Source organism: Chiloscyllium plagiosum, chromosome 15 (assembly GCF_004010195.1).
Source record: "Chiloscyllium plagiosum isolate BGI_BamShark_2017 chromosome 15, ASM401019v2, whole genome shotgun sequence".
Classification (NCBI taxonomy): Eukaryota; Metazoa; Chordata; class Chondrichthyes; order Orectolobiformes; family Hemiscylliidae; genus Chiloscyllium; species Chiloscyllium plagiosum.
The window spans coordinates 70,647,840-70,672,577 of record NC_057724.1 but is presented as its reverse complement, the minus strand read 5'-3'; positions in this window follow the sequence as shown (position 1 = coordinate 70,672,577).

The window sequence follows — 24,738 nt, the reverse complement described above, 5'->3', positions numbered from 1 at the left end:
TGTTTTGTTCCCAGGAATTTTAAAATATGTATTCTTTAATGGGATGTGGGTATCTGCCCTTGAACTGAGTGGGTAGCTCAGCCATTTCAGAGAGCAGATAAGAATTAACCACAGCATTGTGGGTCTGGAGTGACATGTAACCAAAACAACTGTTAACTAGGTTACATACAGTGTAGAAACAGGCCATTTGGCCCAATAGGTCCACACCGACCCTCCAAAGAGTAACCCACCCAGACCCATTTCCCTACTCTATTACTCTACATTGACCCCAGACTAATGCACCTGCCACTATGGGCAATGTAGCTTGATCAATTCACCTAAGGTGCACATTTTTGGACTTTGGAAGGAAACCGGAGCATCCAGAGGAAACCTACGCAGACATGGGGAGAATGTGCAAACTCCACACAGACTGTCACCCAAGGCCGTTATCGAACCCAGGTCTCTGGCGCTGTGAGGTGGAAGTGTTAACCACTAAGTCACTGTGTCACCCTGAAGGCTAGACTGGGTGATGATGGCATGTTTCCTTCTCCAAAAGACATTAGTGAAACAGATGGGGTTTTATGCCAGTCAAGGATGGCAACTGTCTTTGTTCTTAACACCCAAAAAATGATCCGATTTATTAAATTTGATGCTTTCACTCATTTTAGTAGATTTTGACTCTCAGAGCAACAGGGGCCACGGGAAGAAAATTAGGAAAATTATGTGAAATGCCCAATAAGGTACTTCTTGAAATTGAGAGCAAAATACTTCCAACCAACATTGAATAGTGAGATATGATTCCTGCCAGTGATTGGCAAGAGGCTTATTTGCACACATTAGCAAGTATTGACATCTCATTATTAGTTAATCTCACCTCATTACTATGTAGTTTTCCATTCTAGACCAGGAGCTGCAATCCCCACCAAAATGGTTACCAGGCAACTCCAGTTCATCTCTTGCTCCTCTAGCCCTCCATGTCAGATATCAGGTGCCCAGCTCATTAGCAGTGATTGCGTGTGCGCTTTGTACATGGACACTGGCTTCCATTTATATTTTTGACATCATTAATTTTGACCTGCTTCATAAAGGACACTAGCACAAGGAATGGTGACTGTTAACATAGGGAACAACTTGATAAAAATGCCTGGCTCATTTTGGGACAATTGAATCCATTAATATAAGTAAGTTGATCTGGACTCTGCAGTGTTTTGGAGGAGAGGTTTAATATATACAAAACTGTAGGAAGAGAGAATGAGTGGGCCAATTGTCTGAGTTGTGGTGTAAGAATTGAATAAAGTACACAGAATGTGGTCTAACCAGAAATATATGTGAGCAAAGCAATGAGGGCTGGGCAATAAATGCTGGCTAGTCAGTGACACCCACATCCCATGAGAGAAATAACTGCAAAAGTGATTTCTATTTAAAATCCACTTTCTGAATAGTAAAACATTCCCTGGCACTTCGCAGGAGAGTTATCAAAAAGAACCTGACACCAAAATACCTGAGTGGGTTTTTTAGACCAGATTTGTCAAAGAAGAAGCTTCTCAGGAAACCATTAAGGAAGGTGTAGGTAGATGCACAATGTTGTTAGGGAGGGAGTTTCAAGATTTTGATCTAGTGACACTGAAGGAACAGTGATATATTTCCAAAATCAGTATGATGAGTGGTTTGGAGGGGAACTTGCAGGCAGTGGTGTTCATGTTTCTGCTGCTCTTGTCCTTCGAGATGGAATTGATCAGAGGTTCGAAAGTGCATTTAAAGGGGCCTTGGTGAATCCTTGCAATGCATCTTGTAGGGTAGTACGTACTGCTACTGGTGAACATCAGTGCTGGAGGGAGTGGGTGTGGTGCCAGTCAAGTGAACTGCTTTCTCCAGGGTGGTGTCGAGCGTTTTGAATGTTGTTGGAGCTGCACCCATCCAGGCAAATGGAGTCTCTTCCATCATATTCCTGACTAGTGCCTGACAGATGATTGACATGTTCTGGGGAGTCAGGAGGTGAGTTGCTCACTACAGCGTTCTACAGCTGTGACTTCTAATCCATGTTTACTTGCTGCAGGGTTCTGAGTCTCAGAATACAGCCACAGTATTTATATAGCTAGCCCAGTTTTGTATTTTGTGAATGGTAATCTCCAGGATGTTATCCCTCAGTTATATTATTATCATAGAACATAGAACATAGAACAATACAGCGCAGTACAGGCCCTTAGGTCCTTGATGTTGCATCAATCCAAGCCCACCTAACCTACACTAGCCCACTATCCTCCATATGCCTATCCAATGCCCGCTTAAATGCCCATAATGAGGGAGAGTCCACCACTGCTACTGTCAGGGCATTCCATGAACTCACGACTCGCTGAGTAAAGAACCTATCCCTAACATCTGTCCTATGCCGCATCAGAGTCTTATACAACTGCATCATGACCTCAGGAGTCCGGAACTCAATTCCTCTACCAATAAAAGCCAGTACGCCATATGCCTTCCTCACCGCACTATTTACTTGGGTGGCAACTTTCAGAGATCTGTGTACATGGACACCAAGATCCCTCTGCTCATCCACACTACCAAGTATCCGACCATTAGCCCAGTACCCCATCTTTTTGTTATTCTTCCCAAAGTGAATCACCTCGCACTTAGCTACATTGTATTCCATCTGCCACCTTTCTGCCCAGCTCTGCAGCTTCTCTATATCCTGCTGTAACCTGCCACATGCTTCCTCACTGTCAACAACTCCTCCGATTTTCGTATCATCCGCAAACTTGCTCACCCAATCTTCTAACCCCTCTTCCAGGTCATTTATAAAAATGACAAACAGCAATGGTCCCAAAACAGATCCTTGCGGAACACCGCTAGTGACGGCACTCCATGAAGAAACTTTGCCATCAACTACTACCCTCTGTCTTCTTCCATCCAGCCAATTCCTAATCCAAACCTCTAACTCACCCTCAATGCCATATCTCCGTATTTTCTGCAGTAGCCTACCATGGGGAACCTTATCGAACGCCTTACTAAAATCCATATATACCACATCTACCGCTTTCCCCTCATCAACCTCCTTTGTCACCTTTTCAAAGAATTCAATAAGGTTTGTGAGGCACGACCTGCCCTTCATAAAACCATGCTGACTATCCTTGATCACATTATTCCTATCCAGATGTTCATAAATCCTATCCCTTACAATTCTCTCTAAGACTTTGCCCACAACAGAAGTGAGACTCACCGGCCTATAGTTACTAGGGTTATCCCTACTCCCCTTCTTGAACAATATCATTGAATATTAAAAGGCGATAGTTAGATTTTCTATTGTTGGAGATGGTGATTGCCTGGCATGTGCATGGAATAAATGTTACATTCCACTTCTCAGCCCAAATCTGGACATTGCCCATATCTCCCTCCATTCAGGCATGGACTGCTTTGCTCTCTGAGGAATCATGAATATTCCATCCATAGGGTGGGATGAGGCCATGGAGGATTTTGTAAACAAAGATTAGAGATCAGACCAAGGAATACTGCAGTGGGTAACTCACCTCCTTACTCCCCAAAGCATGTCCACCATCTACAGGCCAGGAGTGGGATAGAATTCTTCCCACTTGCCTGGAAGAGTACAGCTCCAACAACACTCAAGAAACTTGACACCCTCTGGGACAAAGCAGCTCACTAGATTGGCACGACATCCACAAGCATTCAGCCCCTCCACTACAGTAGCAGTAATATGTCCCATCTAGAATATGCACTGCAGAAACTTGCCAAGGCTCTTCGACAGCACCTGCGAATCCAAAAGTCAGTACAATCTGAAATGGCGAGGACAATAGATACATGAGAGCGCCAGTACCTGCAAGTTCCCCTCCAAGACACTCATCGTGCTGACTTGGAACTGTATCACTGTTCCTTCAGTATACCTGGGTCAAAATCCCGGAATTCCTTCCCACTTCATTGGCACATTCTCAAGGGCAACAAGAGATAAGCAATGAATGCTGGCCCAGCCTGCAATGCCCACACTCTGTGAAGGAATAAGTAAAAGAATGATTAAAATTATTTCACCAGTCACAACAGTTATTTACTTTCAATAAGATTTCTATAATTTAAATTCAAACATTCTTTTAAGTTGGTTGGTCAAAGACCTCCTGAATTCCTCTTTGCTTGATTGGCACATCATTTATTGGCACAGCAATGGAGCAATGAATAATATATTTTTCTAAAGGGAGCCTTCCAATTCCAAGCTCTGGCATTGTATTCTATCTCAGAACAAAGAGATAGAATACAATTAAAACAAAATGTGATCCAATGCAAACTTTAACTGAATTCAATTCAAGCTATAGAACAGAAGTTGCCTTTTTTCTTCTATTTTCATTGGATCTTATGCTTTCTGGCATTCATTATAGCTGTGAGTTGGCACTGGATGCGCTGGAGTAAATCTTGTGATGATGTAAACAACACTGCACCAAATCTCATTCTGTTTTAGTTTCTGTTGTTTTCAATGGAAATTTTCAAAAAAGATAAATGTGAAATGGGTAGCCAGTTCTTGCAAAATCCAGACCTGTCCCTCTTCTATCAAAGCACATATTCCATTCTGCAGACTTACACAATGGAAGTGGTAGAAGTGAAATTGGCAAAATAAATCTCAATGTGAAGCCAGGGAAAATTTTTAACTAAAACCAATGACAAAATTGGCTGTGAAAGAATGCTCTCAGAAACAGTATATTGCTTTGATTTTGCTAACAGATTATTAATTACAGGGATAAATAGATCCTCACTTTTTTTTGTTCACAAGAGATTTTCATCATCCCTGCTCTCACTGATTCCATCATTTCATTTTTCAGGACAGTTACACAGGTAATGCTTGTATAGCACAGCAGTCTTCATCCCTATCTTTATTATCCGTCCTAGCCCGACCAATGTCTAGGATATATGCTCTACTCTCATCAACTCCATGCCTTCAGTTATCTGGATGCTAAATTTGATACTTGCATTTGTGATCTTCGTTAATACTCTTCCAAGCCTACTTGGTTGATTATTCTTCTAGTCAGTAGGCATGTAATCCCCTAACTCTGGGTTAATGATGTGGTCTTTGATTGTTTCCTATTGTGGTTCAAGAAGACAGCCCTACATGTTTTATAAACCTCCATAAGATCACCCCTCAATCTTCAAGCTCCAGGGAAAAATGCCTCAGCCTGTAGGGCGAAAGTAAGTACTGCAGATGCTGGAGATTAGAGTCATGATTAGAGTAGTGGTGGAAAAGCACAGCAGGTCAGGCAACATCCAAGGAACAGGAAGATCAACGTTTCGGACAAAAGCCTGTCATCGGGAATGAGGCTGGGAGTCTTGGGGTTGGAGAGATAAATGGGAGGGTGGTGGGGCTAGGGGGAAGGTAGCTGAGAGTGCAATTGGTGGATGGAGGTGGGGATAAAGGTGATAGGGGGGAGAGGAGGGTGGAATAGATAGGTGGGAAAGAGGATTAACAGGTGGGACAGGTCATGAGGACAGTGTTGAGCTGGAAGTAAGACAGTGTTGGAACTGGGGTAGGTTAGGGGGAGGGGAAATGAGGAAACCAGTGAAGCCCACATTGATGCCATGGGGTTGAAGGATTCCGAGGCAGAAGATGAGGTATTCTTCCTCCAGGAGTCGGGTGTAAGAGAGTGGCGATGGAGGATGTCCACGACCTGAATGTCCTCGGCAGAGTGAAATATTTGGCCATGGGGCGGTGGGGATGATTGGTGCTGGTCTCCCGGAGATGTTCTCTGAAGCGCTCTGCGAGTAGGCGTCCTGTCTCCCCAATCTCGAGGAGACCGCATCGGGAGCAATGGATACAGTAAATGACATGCATGGAAATGCAGGTGAAGCTTTGATGGATGTGGAAGATTTCTTTGGGGCCTTGGGCGGAGGTGAGGGGGGAAGGTTTGCAATTCCTGCGGTAGCAGGGGAAGGTGCCGGGAGGGAAGGGTGGGTCGTTAGGGGATGTGGACCTGACCAGGTAGTCGCAGAGGGAATAGTCTTTACGGAAACTGGATAGGAGTGGGGAGGGAAATATATCCCTGGTGGTGGGGTCCATTTGTAGGTGGCAGAAATGTCGGTGGATGATGCGATGTATATGCAGGTTGGTGGGATGGAAGGTCAGGACCGGGGAGGTCTGTTCTTGTTGAGGTTGGAGGGGTGGGGTTTTAGGGCGGAGGTATGGGTCTGAATGAGATGTGTTGGAGGGCAATCTCCATCAACGATGACCGACTCAACATGGTCATTTTATACAAATCCATGGACTCCCACAGTGAGCTGGATTATACCTGCTCCCACCCTGCCTCCTGCAGAAATGCTATCCCCTATTCCCAATTCCTCCCCCTCCACCGCATCTGTTCCCAGGAGGACCAGTTCCACCATAGAACACACCAGATGGCCTCCTTCTTTAAAGACCGCAATTTCCCCTCCCACATGGTTGATGATGCCCTTCAATGCATCTCAACCACGTCCCACACCTCTGCCCTCGAACTCCACCCTTCTTACCACAACAAGGACAGAACTCCTCTGGTCCTCACCTTTCACCCCACCAACCTCTGCATAAATGCATCATCCGCCGACATTTCCGCCACCTACAAACGGACCCCACCACCAGGGATGTATTTCCCTCCCCACCCCTACCCTCTTTCCATAAAGACTACCTGGTCAGGTCCACGCCCCCTAACAACCCACCCTCCCCTCCTGGCACCTTCCCCTGCCACTGCAGGAATTGCAGCACCTGCGCCCACACCTTCCCCCTCACCTCCATCCAAGGCCCCAGAGGAGCCTTCCACATCCATCAAAGTTTACCTGCACTTACTGTATCCATTGCTCCTGATGCAGTCTCCTCTAAATTGGGGAGACAGAACGTCTACTCGCAGAGTGCTTCAGAGAACATCTCCGGGACATCTGCGTCAACCAACTCCGCCACTGCCTGGCCGAACATTTCAACTCCCCCTTCCATTCTGCCAAGGGCATGCAGGTCCTGGGCCTCCTTCATCACCACTCCCTTACTACCTGACGCCTAGAGGAAGAATACCTCATCTTCTGCCTCAGAACCCTTCAACCCCAGAGCATCAATATGGACTTCACCAGCTTCCTCATTTTCCCTCCCCCCACCTTACCCCAGTTCCAACCTTCCAGCTCAGCACCGTCCTCATGACCTGTCCCACCTGTCAATCCTCCTTCCCACCTATCCGCTCCACCCTCCTCTCTGACCTATCACCTTTACTCCCACCTCTATCTACCTATTGCACTCTCAGCTTCCTTCCCCCCAACCCCACCCTCCACCTATTTATCGTTCCGCTCCTGCAGCTCCCAGCCTCATTCCTGATGAAGGGCTTTTTCCTGAGACGTCGATTTTTCCTGCTCCTCGGATGTGCCTGACCTGCTGTGCATTTCCAGCACTACTCTAATCCAGCCTCTCCTATAGCTCAAACCCTCCAATCTAGCAACAGCCCTGTACATTATATTTGAACCTTCTCAAGTTTAACAACACCTCTTCTATAGCAGGGAGACAAGAATTGAACACAGTGTTCTAAAAGTGGTCTCACCAATATGCTGTACAACTGCTAGATGACATCCCAACTTCTATATTCAATGCATTGACCAATGAAGGCAAACATTCTGGTGCACAGAATCAGAGGATTTCTCAGCTCTGCAAGTCCAGCTTTTAAAAATGTCAGTCCAGCTGTCTGAAATTTGATATGGCAAATAGGGCTGATGATAGATTGGGTTAGAGTTCAGAATCCAGTGATAGTGAGGTTGATTGGTTTGAGTTGCTATCCCTGTTCCCTAACGATATTCTATATATCATTTCAGAACCATCTCATGCCAATCTATATCTATTGTCCATTACCCATTTCCATTAAATCTATCATGCTAACTCATCACGTATACACCGTGGGCAGATCTCAAGACCCATGCAGAGATAAGAAAAAATAAAGTTCTGTCTCTTTATTAGCTTCTTACTAAACAGCTTTACATCTTCCTCACAAAAGACATTTCCACTTCACTTATATCACCTGCTAAATTGGAGATACTGTATTTGGTACGGGCTGCCAAACTATTAATATATATTATGAAAAGCTAGGGCCCAAATATTGACTTTTGTTGTACCCCATTAGTCAGAGCCTGCCAGTGTCAGAATGTCTTTTTTATTCCTATCCTATTTTTTAACTGCTGATCAATCATTAATTCATTCCCATACATGATCTCTTTTTCCATGTCTTTAATTTTTTGAACTGGCCCCATGTGGGGAACTTTATCAAAAGCCTCCTGGAAATCTAAATGTGCTATGTCCATCACCTCTCTGTCATCAATTTTGTCAGCAAGATTTTAACAAAACTCCAACAGGTTCGTCAAACATGGTTTTCCATTTACAAATCCAAACTGACCAAGCCCAATCTGATCATTATCATCCAAGTACCTAATTCCCCATATATCTTAATATCTTGAATGTGTGGAAATTTATAAAATCTGCATCTTGAATATATTCAATGAATGAATCTCCACAGCTCTTCAGAACAGCGAATTTGAAGGTTTTACTCAATTAGTCAAGAACTTGTTCTACATCTCAGTTTGAAATGATCTGTTCCTCATTTTAATTTCTTCAGGACATTCTGTTTTTACTTTAGATATAGGCAATCTTTTAAAAAATATGGCAGACACTTATTTCCAAAGATTTAAAGTAAAGGTATTTTAAGGAGCGGCGCTCCGAAAGCTAGTGTGCTTCCAATTAAACCTGTTGGGCTATAATCTGGTGTTGTGTGATTTTTAACAAGGAAAATGAAAGCTATCATCTTTGGGGGTGGAGACTTCCACTTTCCAGACTCGACTGACATTGTTGCCTCAAGAAGAGAGGTTCTCCAAAGAGACAAAAATCATTTCAAAATGTATGCTCTTTATTCATTCATGGGACGTGGGCATCACTGGCCAGCATTTATTGCCCACCCCCTAATTGCCCTTGAGAAGGTGGCGGTGAGCTGCTTTCTTGAACCACTGCAGTCTATGTCAACTCACAATGTCCCTGGGGAGGGACGTCTATTCCAGGGAATTTCCAGCAACTGTGAATTTGCTTTGCTCAGTGCTTCTCGAATAATTCAGAAGGATGTTGCTCAACAACTGAGTTATTTTTCATTCAGGAAACAATTGAGATGCTTAACAGAATGGAATTGCTTTGAATCTCAGTCAGAGATATGGACATATATCAAAAGAGCAGACTAATTGTCCTTTTACTTTAGGTAGGTGCATTTAAAATAACTTTGAACCTAATAAGTACTGTAAGTAACAAATCTCCAATAATTGCACCTATGTTCTATTTCTATCAATGCCTGTTTACTGTAAATTTATCATTATGTTTGAAATTTATTTCACCTTGGTTTTATTAATAGTTCTATTTAAGTACTAAACTGCAAGGGGTGACAATTCCTGCTTAGGTTTCATATTAAAATAAACTGCCTTGCTTATCTTGTTGGATCTATGAAGCCAAAGTTGGCTAAACAGAGGAAAGTAATGCTTCATAAGCAACTTGACTCCAACAGTGATATTCCGTGTGCCTGTGAAGTTGTCAACGAAACTGTGCCGTGAAATAGACATGTTTATTCATTCCTTTCTATTTCCACACATATTAAACAAGCTGAAAGTGCAAGCCTATTGTATCCATAGCTTGAAATCCATCTTTTCTTTAAACGATTTTCACTGAAGGAGGTACCCCACAGCCATGCCGATTTTTTTAATGTGCTGATTACTAAATTTAAAACAGGAATGTGTGTTTGAAGATATTTTAAATTTATCTCTCTCATCTATTAGAAGATACCCCACACATGACAAGCTCCTACATCTGCATTGAGCCATATGCTGTGTGCAAATTTCCCCTAGGTGGTTTTCTTGTGCCTCGGGGAATTACAATTCCAGAATATCTGAAGAGATGATCAATTTATAAGCACGACATGCTGTGCACAGGCATTAAGCTATCCATATGTTTATTATTAAAGCTTCAGGTGTCTGGTGTTATTTCAAACTTGTGATCTAAACCCCTTTTAATTAAGTTGCTCTAGAAGTACACTATTGTGTTAAGGTTGAGTTTTACAAATGCCAAGAGTAAGTATTGTAATAGATTCTGTTTAAAAAATGGTCTGTATGCCATAATGATTTTCTTCAAAGCATCCATTAAATTGTCATTTCCAATCTATTTTGGTCTTATTGCAGTAATGATAATTATTCTTTCATTGACTTTAATAGCAGCACACATTACTTTGCAAATATTTTGTGATGAATCTCATTTTTATAAACTCATTTCCTTTTATTTTTGGTCGTCTGGATTATGGATACTTATTAGTTCATCAGTGTGACATTTTCATTGAAGATTATTTCACTTTGCAACACAGACAGGTGTTTGAATCTGAACAAAAATCAATGACTTAAAAGTAACATGCATGCTCATAAGTAGGTTCCGAGGGTGACTTTACTAGTGAAATCATGTTTGTGTTAAAGCAGAATTGTGCCTAGTTTTGATATGTAACTTCATGGAGGAAAGAAACAGCAGGAGAATGATTTAACCCTCCATGCTCAGAAAGTCAGACTTGGTTCGTATAGAACACACTCACATACAGAGACGGTGCTTTACCTTATAGAAATTCAAGGGAAAGATGAGGTTGTGACCTTCACACAAACAAATTCTGCTCTCTAGATTGTTGAAAACTGTTACAATTACAGAGCTGTCACAAATATAATTTGATCTATATTATGATGTATATGTGGAAAATCTCACACCAACAACCTCTGCCCCGAGGGCTGAACATTGCAATGTAGGAGAAAGCATATAAAAAGGAAAGAAGGAAATGCTTCTAAGTTTATCATTCCAAAACAGCATACGTATTTTTCTAATATATTGTATGCCTCTACCCGTGGAGAATTAGGGTACGGAGGAGAATTTGCTTAAAAGGTCTCAAGTCTGTCATAGTTTAAGTCATGACCAGAGACTAGAGTGAAACGGATTGCATTTTGGTAACACAAACAAGAACAGGACTTATACAAGTAATAGTAGGGCCCTGGATAGTGTTATAGAACTGAGAGACCTAAGGGTCCAGGTACATCCTTTTTTGCAATTTGCATCACAAGTAAACAGTGTGGTTAAGATGGCATTTAGCACACTTTCCTTCATTGCTCAGGTGTTTGAGTATAGGGATTGGGATATCATGTTGAAGTAGTACATGATGTTGATGAGATGTCCTCTGAAGTACTGTATGCAGTTCTGGTCTTCGTGTTATAGGAAGGATATTATTAAACTGGAGAGGGATCTGTAAAGATTTGCCAGGATGTTGCCGAGAATGGAGACTTTGTGATATAAAAATAGACTGGAAGAGCTGGGACTCTTTTCATTGCAGCTTAGGAGCTTGAAGGTCAACCTTATTGAGATTTATAAAATCACGAGGGAAATAGATAAGGTGAATGATAAGGGTCTTTCTAGAGTGCGGGAGTTTAAAACTACGGAACATATTTTTAGGGTCAGAGGAGAAAGATTTAAAACGGACATGGGGGCAGGGCAATTTTTTTTTAAACAGAGAGTGGTTCATGTGTAGATTGAACTGCCAGAGGAAGTGGTCGATGTAGGTACAGTTACAACATTTAAAAGACATTTGGATAAATTCATGAATGGAAAAGGTTTGGAAATGATATTGGCCAAGCAAAGGCCAGTAGGGAACATGGATTGACATGGACTGGTTGGACTGAAGGGTCTGTTTCTGTGCTGTATGACTCTATGACTTAAGGAAAGGGCCTTCAAAGAGCTGATACAATGATTGCGCATCACACATTCCATCTCAATTTGGGCTGGTACAATTATCTTGCATAATTGACTTTTCTGTCCAAATGCTATTCATTCAAAATATGCATTGAAAAAATTAACCAGAGTATCATGAGCTCTTTACTACTTGACAAAAATGAAAATACAATTACAAGTTCTTTCCAGGCAGAGTTTTAAGTGAAATGTTTTCTGTCCCCCTTCTCTTTAATTTCTCACTGAGCACTTGTCCCTGGTCTAGTTGTCTAAGTGTGGAAGGTGAAATGACCTTAGGCTTGATATGAAAACTTGCCTGGTTGCTATGCCCAGCCAGCAGCTAACACCTATTATCCTAATTAACGATAAAGATTCAGCTCAGTGTATACCCTTGGGAAATGCATGCTGTGCACCATTGGCTAGCGACCAAATTAACATTGCATGATCAAATTGCTGATCACAGAAGTTACATTCTCCTCATAGCCACTCTTTGTCAGATGTGATCATTCCATGGAGTTAGTTAGTTCCAATGTGAATGTGATTTATCAAGAATAGACAAAAAGAACCTCTTAAAACAAATTTGTTGGACTCATGCAAGTCAATCAAAAAGCTCTGGATGTGCGATAATTAGACATGGAAAATCTTCACCTTCCTGGGCTTAGTTTAACATTTTATTGAAAAGTGGCACTTCCAATAATCTCTTTACTAGCTCACATTTATTAATTCTCAATTGCGAACTCTCTAATTGACTTTTTGATGCCATTTACCCTGGCATAATGAGATAAACACCAATTGATGCTAAGAAAATGTAGCATGCCGCAAACCCCTAAGTTTTGCTGCACATCAAAACAATATTTTGTTCCTAACAAGCATCCAAAAGGAATTCTAGATCTGAAGGTATGCACTCAATAAATATGAAGCATAGGAATAGAGACAGAAGCTATTTTCAACCCTGCAACTCGATGCCAATGTTGGAACAAGTGACTGTGTAACAGATGGCACAAGCATTGCAACAGATGATGATTGCACAATAAGCTTTGTCTCAAACCTTTCTTAACTTAGACGATGTGGAGCTTATATAAAAGTAATCAAATGTTTAAAGACACAAAGAATTTGGTCCAATTTACCAGAAGTCAGATCATATAGAAAAATGCAGGGTGGATTTTCCTCTTGGGGCCAAAGTACAACAGCACAAATTATGCATGACTTTTCCATCACTTGGTGATTGAATTGGATTTTGCTTTATATTTCTTCTTGCGAAGTGGGCGACACTGGCAGTGCAATATTTATTGTCTAGCCTTTGTTGCATGGATGGACTGAGGGGAAGCAGAAAGCATTCATGAGCAAACTGAGTTTTATGCATTAACTGAAAGCATTTGCAGGCATTTTCTTGGGCTTTGTCGACATGATTTGATTTATTAAATGCAAACGTAAAACGTGCCCGAAAGGATTCAAACTTCTGTAGATATAGCTAGGTGAAGTAACTGGGCCAAATTGTGGCAGATGAAATGGTGAAGTGTAAGTTGTTCACTTTGGCAGGAATGACTGCAGAATTTCACGGTGCAGAAGGATCTTGGTGTTATAGTACATGACTTACTAAACATTAGCCGAGAGCTACAGGAAGTACTTAATGAGCCTAATGGAAAGCTATTCTCTTTTATGAGAGGATTTGAACATAAAAGTAAAGATGATATGCTTCGGTTACATTTGGTGAGGTTGCATCTTTAATATTGCATGGAGTTTTGACTCTTTAATTTAGGTCAATATGTAATTGGATTTGAGGTGGTTCAGAGGAAGTATACTCAACTGATGACTGGAATGAGCAAATTATCTTATGAGAGAAGATTGGACAAGTTGGGCTTATTTTCACTGATGTTAGGATAACAAGGAGTGAGTGGTCTTGACAAGGTGGATGTGGAATGGAAGTTTCCTTTTGTGGGTGAGTCCAGAACCAAGGAATAATGACGTAAAGGTTGCCCTTTTAGGACTGACATGAAGAGCAGATATTTTTCTCTTTGAATGCAGTGCAATTGTGGAACACTCTACCTAAGAAGATAATGGAGGTGGAGTCCTGTTAGCCAGGGTAATCGATAGTCATTGGTGGTAGATGGACATGTGGAATTTAAAACCCAGATAAATTAGTCATCATCTTATTAAGTGACAAAGCAAGTTTGAAGGGCTAAATGGCTTACTTCGGCTCCTAGTCCCTGTATCAGTAAACTAGTGATCTCAATAGTATCAGCTCTATGCTCTAACCACTTAAACATTCAATAGATTGGGTGGAAATTTATAAGATGTGCCCAAATTTGAAGCTAGGCTTCCCAGCCCATTTGTGGTAATTATGCCCAGGCATAGAACATAGAACATAGAAAAATACAGTGCAATACAGGCCCTTTGGCCCTCGATGTTGCACCGATCCAAGCCCACCTAACCTACACTAGCCCACTATCCTCCATATGCCTATCCAATGCCCGGTTAAATGCCAATAAAGAGGGAGAGTCCACTACTGCTACTAGCAGGGCATTCCATGAACTCACGACTCGCTGAGTAAAGTCACTAAGGAGCTCTGTCCCAAGGAAATTACACAAAGAATGAGACTTGAGCACATAAGCTGGGCTGACATTTCGGTCCAGTGCTGTGTGCATGCTGCACTGTCAGACCTGCTGTCTTACAGATGAGGCATCCAACACCTATCCTCAGCTCAATGGAAAAGGTGAGTGGGAGGAGTTAACATACTAAAATGGTTCAGGTCACAGTCACTCAGTGGTTTGTACAGTTGCCTCACAGCACGGGCAACTGTTTGTGTGGAGTTTGCACATTCTCCCTGAGTCTCCATGGGTTTCCGTCGGGTGCTCCAGTTTCCTCCCCCAGTCCAAAGGTGTGCAGGCCAGATGGATTAGTCATTGGAAATGCAGGGTTACAGAGTTAGGGTAAGGATGCTGGGTGAGATGCTGTTCAGAGGGTTGGTGTGGACTTTGATAGGTCAAATGGCCTATTTCCAAACTGCAAGGAGTTTATGACTCTATGAATATTTATCCCTCAAAAGTCATCACTGAAAGAGAAATTTCTGTCTGTGGGAGCTTGCTGTGCACATATTGGCAACCATGTTTCTCACAGCTTTCATATTTCAAGCAATATTTCACTGCTTTATAATGCCTTTACAGATCCTCAAGTCAAGATATATTTGCAAGTCTTTATTTTTATTTTGAAACACTGTTATCCAAATAATATCCAAAAAACTGTCATCAACACACAACAGCAAGCATTTACATAATGCAGTTGACAAACAAAACAGCTTGCTGGTTGCAAGGGGAATGGAATGTCAAGTCAGGTTTCAGAGTTTTTGATTGGGTAATTGGAGGCTAGGATAAAATGAAATGGTCTTTAAAGGATAAGGCAGGCACGATGCAGAGAGCATCACATTTCCAATTGAACTAGAACTGAAGAGCGTGGTATCTCCTTACTCAACCAATACTTAAATCTGTCTAACAGAAGAAGAATAAAAACAGAATAATGATCAACAACACGCAGCAAAGGAAGAAGCCTTCACAAACACCCACGTTTGTGTTAAAGTCGAAGCAAGCAAAATAACAGGATATTTATTAAAGGGTTAGGCTGCTATTAAGCAAGTCATAAGGAAGTCTGCTGCCACAGAACGGCAAGTCATTTTCAGATGTACAATTTTAGCATGGCCTTATGGGATTTATCTGAATTGACACCAAATCTCATGTATTTAAAGTGGACCTACAGGCGCAATTACTGGATTCTCTCAACCTTTCCTTGGTGTCTTCTTACGTTAGACTTTGACCTGATGAGATGCAGCACTCGCAGAGAATTCCCTGAGCATTGTAACAATTTCAGCTCACGCACTCACACATTGCAGAACCCCGTATTATAGTAATAAAGCCAAGTGGATGTCAAGAGCAGCTCTATTACTGTAATTGGAATGCTATCTGACTAACCTGCACCTTAAAAGTGTTTAAATTAAAAATAGTTTAAATGTTTTCCTTCTGCTTCCTCCCTGACCTTGCCTCTCACATTCTGCTTGATGTCTGGTTTCATTGCACATTATACACATTGCTGTTCACCCCTCCATCTTTTTCAAGTGTTGATAATTTTGCCACAAATGGTACAGAAAGGAAATCTTCTCCAATCTCACTCCTCACCCTCTTTCTTCTCTGCCACCTCCATTTTTACTCCCTATTCATCTTTATAACAGATTGTGAGAGCAATATTTCTGCTTAGTGCATGTAGTAAATTCATAGACTTAGATCGCAGTTTGGCTCAGTTAGTAGCTACCCTGGGTGAAATTGGGTGAGACTGAGAGTGGAGGTGACTGTAAAAGGTGGGAAGGATTTCTTTTTGGGGGCATTCTCCTGTGTGACTATGTTCTTCTCACCGCATTACACACTCACGTGCAGGTAAAATGCTTAACCTTCTGGGTACATGGGCTGGATACTTTGTTCCTGCTGGAACCTTAAACGCTCCCACCTCAGAGGCTGTATTTGAAAAACAATTGGATAGAATTTCAGTATCTACAACTCAGGAACATAGCTATCCTCTGCTGAGTGACCTCCAACTCACACCTTAAGATGTCAGAGACAGGGCGCCACACTTTGGCAATAGCTCCCGAGAGATTCTCCTGAATGGTGTTCCAGGAGACAAGGGAAGATCCTTTTCCTATGGATGGCAACAAGAGACAATCCTGAATGGCAACTACAGCCTGGTCAGCTAATTCCCCATCTCAATCTCATCTACCTCCAGAGATGTGAGAAGATGAATGACATGCTGTGCCTATGATGTGATGCACTTTTAACGAGGTTATGTTGTCCTTGGTTTTCTTTCACAGGGGTGGTAAACAGAGACTTCGGGAGGTCTAGGTTTGAAGGGTTTTCGGGAGAGTTTAATTATAGCTAACAGATACTGCCTCAGGAAAAAGGTTTTCAAGTTTAAAAAGAAACCCTTGTGTAATGCAAGGGGAGTGGCCAGTTCTCCCAACTCAGCTTTCCTCTTGTTTGGATTGGTTTTAGCATGCAGTCAATTAGGAAGCTCTGGACCCAAAGAAGCAGGTCCATGCTGATCCTTCCTCTCTCTCTGACACCTCTCCTGTAAGAACCTGTGTTGGATTTTTCCTTTTTTTGCAAAGGGGTGTTTGTGGGGACTGTTGCAAGCATTTGGATAATCTGTTGGGTTTTTGGACAGGTTATGTTATTCTGTATTCTGTTCTCTTTTGTTTGCATTTCATTTGGTAATCTGGCAAATAAATTCTGTTTGTTTCAAACTAAGTGGTTTAACCAACTGCATCACTCCTGGAATATCCTCTGTACACCTGCTTAAAACAACTAGCAAAGTTAGGGTCTGGACTACGTCCTTGAAATGTTTTGAGGGGGTCTGGCCTGATCCATAACAGTGCCTCACTAGGGTAATGGATCACAGCCTACTCAAAGCTTCACGTTCCTGTGAGTATGAGCGACTATCCCCAGTGGATCCCTTGTGTGCAATTAATGTCTGTCACTTCACTACAGCTGACACTTTTGTAATACTGGCACCACAATGGTATACTGTTAGCAATTCACATCTTTATTTAAGGAGCTTGGGCCACTGGAATATGGAATTGTTTGGACATTCTGGATTATAAAGGGTTTATACCAAGTGATTTTTTGTTTTTGGAAAACAAGCGAATGGCTTAATGAGTGTCTTATACTACCTACTGTTCACAAGAAGCAAAATTACCTCATGGGAAGATGTACCTAGATGTTTTCTGATAGATACAAAATTGATTTTATGGCTTTAATTGCTTGAAAAAAACATCTTGATTTGCAAGAGAAGGGACCTGTTGTAGGAATTTGTGGAGTCTGATAGTCGCTCAGCTATCCTCTGACTGATCCACAGAAAGTGACCGGAGGGAAATCTTTGGAGCATTTTGAAATGGCCTTTATTGCAAGTTATAAGAAGGGAAGTCATGAGGACACACAGGAGACCTGGAGCAAAAGATTACAAAAGATTACTCTTGGATTCAGCTACAAGAAATCGGCATATACCAATTAAAAGTTGTACAATCATCTAACTCCAATCAATACTATTGATTGGGTTTACATCATGCATACAACTAACCAACAATGCATCAAACTAACCAATCACACATCGTTATGCCTACCTATTTGTAAAATATAGATGATGTGAGAGCATGTATGTACTATCAAACCTAATTTTATTACAATCTACAATTTGTTTTCACCATGGCAATTTTTGTCTGGCTTGTGTCAAGATCATGGTTTCCCCATTTATCTGCCCCTGTCCAATGTCCCTGGTGTTTTAATGGCTTCTTTCACAATACTGATGTGAATGAATAAACAGCCCTTTGTGAGCTGTGAACACGATCATTTCTTTGTTGTCACACGGACAGTCCGGCACCAGAGCAAATGCTAGGGTAATCCCATATGTCTCCCATGGATTTCAATCAATCCTGCATTGTTTAAAATCTCTGAAATCTAGAACCTGTGGTGATGCCTATCCTTGGGACCTGCCAATATGCAGATTAGTGTCCTTTTGTGTTTATTCGCAGCTAATAACTCACATCTCACATCTACATGCCTTTTAATGTAACTCTGCAAGATTCTTTTTATATCTTTCAGGGCCTACTTATTGAAGGTTGCCTAGCAACAGCCTCTGAATAAAATGTTTCTGTCTCTGTACACCCCTAGGTTTGACAGATGAAGAAATAAACCTCCAAAAAGAAAGATCTCTCTCTCTTTCAAAAAAGAAAATAACTTTATAGCAGGGCAAGTAACATAGATCATCTAAAAACTGAACTGTGGATGCTGTAAAACAGAAAAAAGAAATTGCTGGAAAATCACAGCGAGTCTGGCAGTATCTATGAAAAAAAATCAAAGTTAACATTTTGGGTTGCATTCTGAGGAAGGGTCACCGGACCTGAAAAGTTAACTTTGATTTCTCTTCACAGGTGCTGCCAGACCTGCTGAGCTTTTCCAGCACAGATCATCCATAAGGTAAATACTTTTGGGAACCTGAGAAACTTCAATAAATCAGTATTATTAATTCTCTCTTAAATTTTGAAAACTGAACTCATACTTTTGTTCAAAGATCTAAATCTAACTGATTTACCATTTGAACTGAAATTCACCCCCCCCCCCACCAACTCACCATCCACTCCCGGCACCATCCCTTGCCTGTAAAAGTGGTGTAAAACCTATGTCTACACATCCCCCCCACCCCCCTCACCTCCAATCAAGGACCCAAAAGATCCTTCAAAATCTGACAGAAGTTTTCCTGCACATCCAAACACCTCATCTACTGTGTCCGTTGCACCCGGTGTGGTCTCCTCTACACTGGGAAGACAGGACACATAGACACCAACTCATAGAATGTTTCAGGGAACATCTCTGGGACACATGCACTAAACAACAACACCACCCTGTGGCCGACCACTTTAACACTCCCTCCAACTCCGCCAAGGACATGTAGGTCCTGGGGTTCCTCCACCAAATCCTCACCACTCAATGTCTGCACTTAGACACCAACTCATGGAATGTTTCAGGGAACATCTCTGGGACACATGCACTAAACAACAACACCACCCTGTGGCCAACCACTTTAACACTCCCTCCAACTCCACCAAGGACATGTAGGTCCTGGGGTTCTTCCACCACCAAATCCTCACCACTCAATGTCTGGAGGAAGAATGCCTCAAATTCCCGTTTGGGACCCTCCAACCACACAGCATCAATGTCAATTTTACCAGTTTTAAATTATCTACCCTCCCCCCACTTCATCCCAGATTCCACCCTCCAGTTCAGCAATGTCTCTTGAACTGTCCCATCTGCCCATCTTCCTTCCCACATATCCGCTACACCTTCCGCTCCAACCTATCACCATCACCTCCCACCTGCATCTACCAATTCCTAGCTAGCCCCAGATTCACTCCCCCTTCTAATTATCACTCATCCCCCTTCCCCCACCACAACATTCCTGATGAAGGGCTTATGCCCGAAACATCAGTTCTCCTGCTCCTCAGATGCTGCCTGACTTGCTGTGATTTTCCAACACCACACTTTTCAACATTTGAACTGAAGCCTGACTTGAAAATCTCATTGATTCTATAGTTACCGGCATTGCAATCTTACTGACAGGACATTAACCATGTGAAGTCTTCCTTTCTGAACTTTTTGAATTCAAACGCTTGGTCCCATTGGTGTCATTTTTCCCGTTTACTTTAAAAACAACTTCACATAATTTCTGCAGATTTGGATTGATTTGTCTGTCTTGTCATTGTGCACTTTTACGATTGAAGATATCAAGTTTAATTTTGAACAGTAGATTAAGTGTTAAATTTTACCATTTATTGTAGGAGTAATTTAGTTTATAATAAATAAGTTAACTTTGAGTGTATTATTTTGTGTTCAGGATAACACTCAAAAATGGAAGCAAAGTGACCATATTTGGTGATGAAATAAACATTCAACTTTTGGTCCATCACATGGAATATTGGGGCTTGGTGAATAATGCACCCATCAAACGATACAATTCAAATGCATTCACCAGGATTTTCACTTGAAACATAAAAAGAGCTGCAAAATTCAGACTCTCTTGCCTCATCATAGAATCTCTGCAGTGTGGATGCAGGCCATTCAACCCACTGAGTCTGGACCAACCCTCTGAAGAACATCCCACCCAGACCTACCCCTCTAACCATTCCCTATACACCTGTACTTCCCATGGCTAATCCATCTATCCTGCACACCATGGAAAATTTAGCATAGCTAATCCACCTAACCTCCAGTGGAAGCCTATGCAGATACGGGGAGAATGTGTAAAGTTCATTGGGACAGATATCTGAGGCTGGAATCACACCCAGGTCCCTGGTGCTGTGTGGTAGCAGTGCTAGTGACTGAGCCACTGTACATTATATCACATACACGTCTGATAACTTTCACGTGATAAGGCCACATCCACAACCACAGACCTTTTTGGTTAGAAACATAGAAACTGCAATCAGAAGTAGACCATTCAGCCCATCGAGCCTGTCTACAAATCAATATGATCATGGCTGATCATCCATCTCAATGCCACATTCCCACTTGCTGCCCAGTCCCCTTGATGCCTTTAATGTCTAAAATGTGTTATGGATCAGGCCAGACCCCAGCAAAACATTTCAAGCAAGTAACCCGGACCCTAACTTTACTATTTGTTTTAAGCAGGTTTAAGGTGGATATTTTAGGAGTGATGCAGTTGGCCCAAACAGTTATTTTTTAAAAAAACGAATTTATTTGCAAAATTACAAAATGATATGCGAACAAAAGGGAACAGAATATCAAATAATTTAATCTATCCAAAAACCTAACAGATTATCCCAACTTAATTATACTGCTCAAAATTCCTGCAACAATCCCCACAAACAGCCCTTAGCAAAAAAGGTCAAATCAAATGCAGGGCCTTACCGGAGATAGAGAGATGGTAGAGAGATCAGCATGGAACACTATCTCCTATGTAGCTATTTCTTTGACCAGCAGACTCAAAAATGACTGACTGCTCACTCTCAACAGCCAGACAGTTAAAACCCAACTTGACCAAATCAAACCAGAGGAAAGCTGAGTTGGGAGAACTGACCATTTCCCCTTTCATTGCACAAGCGTTCTTTTAAACTTAAAGGCTTCCCCAAGTAGATCAACCCAGACATTTTGGAGTCTGTGTCTTTATGACCTCCTGATAAAAAGACAAGGAGCAGCATCATCACAAATGATCAATCTCTTTTGTGAAAATTAAGTCAGGGACTTGGCCTCCAGAGCATTCTGTGGTAGGGAATTGTACAATTTCACTGCCCTTTGAGTGAAGAGATGTTTCTCCGCTTATGAGTTCAGCCTTGTTTGCCTGTCCTGTCAGGTTTGCTGGCACCAATCAATGGGGCTGCCTAGGCCCAGGAGCTGTTTAGGCCCAGTCAGGCTTTACTCCTAATGCTGCAGGTGAGCCAACGTTCTGGGGTGATGACAATGTAATTGTAATGTCATTGGACTAATAACCCAGATACTTGGCCTACTGGCCTCGGGACATGGGTTCAAGTATCACAACATCCTAAATTTTGGGCTTGTACTCTTTGGAATTTCATAAAAGCAAGGGGAGACTTCAAATTGAAGCTTAAGATTCTGAGTGGGGCTTGACTATTTATTTCATCTTGTGACAGAGTCTAGGACCAGATGAAAGGAATCATCCATTTAAAAGAGAGAAAAGGTGGAATTGCTTCAATGAGGATAATGAATCTTTGGAGTTCTTTCCTGGAGAGGGAAGTTGAAGCTGAGTCATTATGTGTATTCAAGACTGAGATTGGTGGCTTGGTGGTTTAATGATTAGCGTTGCTGCCTCACGGCACCACGGACCCGGATTTGATTCCAGCCTTGGAAGGCTATTTGTGTGGAGTTCGCATATTCTCCCCGTGAATGCATGGGTTTCTGCCAGGTGCTCCAGTTTTCTCCCGCAGTCCAAAGATGTGTAGGCTAGGTGGGATAGCCATGTTAAATATGGAATTAAGGACTCTGGTATGGGCTGGGTCTGCTTGGGATTATCTTTGGAAATGGAAATGTGTTGCTGGAAAAGCGCAGCAGGTCAGGCAGCATCTAGGGAACAGGAGAATCGACGTTTCGGACATTAGCCCTTCTTCAGGAATGAGGAAGAAGGGCTAATGCCCGAAACGTCGATTCTCCTGTTCCCTAGATGCTGCCTGACCTGCTGCGCTTTTCCAGCAACACATTTCCATCTCTGATCTCCAGCATCTGCAGACCTCACTTTCTCCTCATTATCTTTGGAAAGTCAGTGCAGACTCAATGGACCAAATGGACTCTTCCTGCACTGTCGGGATTACATGAAGATGCATATGGTTGAGATTTCTCACCAACTGGTTAACATTGAGGGACTTCACTCATAAGATACATACTCTGTGATGAACTCACCACATATTTACTATACATCTATATATATATATATATATATATATATCCTTACAGTGTTGGAAACAGGCCCTTCGGCCCAACAGGTCCACACCGACCCTCTGAACAGTAACCCACCCTGACCCATTCCCCTATTCTATATTTGCCTCATGCACCTAATCTACACATCGCTGAACATTATGGGAATTTAGAATGGCCAATTCATCTAACCTGCATATCTCTAGACTATGGAAGGAAACCAGAGTACCCAGAGGAAACCCATGCAGAAATGGGGAGAATGCGCAAACTCCAGACAGACAGTCGCCAGAATATGGAATTGAACCCACGTCCTGGCACTGTGAGCCAGCAGTGCGAACCAATAGCTACGTGCCCCTTGAATATGTGTTTTGTGAATACATACTATTCCTATTTTTAATATACAAGTGGTAACTGTGAACATAATTCTCGCAGGGTGGGTGTTAATGATTTTCCATCACATGCTAACAAATGCAACACAGGTATCCAACTATTCAAGTCACAAATGCCAACTCATCTGATTGATTCTGAGAAGTAATAATCCACCTTTGGGAAAATAAATTTCTTCGCTTTTCCAACTCACCAGAAAATTCCACTTCTTCAAATTTTTTTTATTATTTAGTCATGGAATGTGGGTGCCACTGGAGATCTCTAGTTCCCCAGGAGGCAGCTAAAGGTCATTCACAATGCTGAGGCTCTGGAGTTATTAGTTTCTGGATTCAAGCCATACTGGCAATTTGAGCACCAGATTTAGGTTGACATTTTGGTGCAATGTCAAAGGATCACTGTGTTGATTGGCTGCTTATTTTGGCTCAGTGGTAGCATTCTCACCTTGAATTCATAAAATGATGGGTCCAACCCCCAATCTAGTGCTTTGAGGACAATCAAAGGGAATGCTGTCCTATCACAGGTACTACCTTTTGGATCAAGTCCAGATATCCCTCTCAGGTAGATGGTTAAAAAAAAGCTCTTGGTACTATGTTGAGGAAGAGGAAGAAATTTCTCCTTGACTCCTGGTCAACATTACTCCTACAAAAAACAATGACGATCAGGCCACTAGCTCATCACTGTTTGTTGGAGCTTGCTAAATGTAAATTGGCTACAATGTCAGCAACCTTTGCATCCTCAGTGTAAAGTATCATGTGACAAGAGTATATTGTTGACATGCATGATCTTTACCGACCACAACAGTCCTCATCAAAAAAAGAATTTGGACCGTAGAAGAACTACCCAAGAGCATGAACGATCCAACAGAAATTCTGGTCGTTTCGTCTACCTTTTTAGTTTCGGAAGTGAATTTGAAAGATCCTATCGCATGATTTAGACAAGAATTGTGAGTCCTCCAACTATCATCTTCCCAGAATCAAGATTGTCGAAGGACAATGGCTTGCTCATTAGTTTCTCAGCTGCTTGTGAGATTTAATGGGCGGCATTTTTCCCTTGTGCAAGGCAGTCAGTGTTGGAAAGTGAGGGAAAGGGGAGACAATTGAATGGCTTGGTTTCAGGAAGATGTGTACCATTTTGGAGCCACACATCAATGAAGTACTTGGTGGGAAGGTTTATGAGTGGAGTAAGGGAAAGGGGCACCTTTTAGTTCCACTACCATCTCAGTGTCTTTTCATGCCATTCCCACATTTGACTCCACCTGTAGCAGGTGTCAGACTTCCCAACCTATTCATGCCAGCTGGATATGAAGGTGGTTCTGGATCTGATCCAACTGGTGCAGATTGGGTTGATAGATCTCCCCACTGGCCCCTTCACCCTGTGAACCCCGTCTCCCACCATAATTCCCCTCCAAAACACACTGACCTCCTGTGCTGTCTGCACCAGAACTTCTGGGCTGCTGTGCTGCCTACAGTCAAGCCCTCTCATCTGGAGTTTAGCCCACAGTGGCCGTCTCTGATCAACCATCAACTTCAGGACAGGCAGACATCATTGTCCTGTAATGTGATCCCAGCAGAATGCCCACAGTAGACCACTTGCAAAGCCCAGCTTAAAGATCTGCTGAGCTTTGGGGGTTAG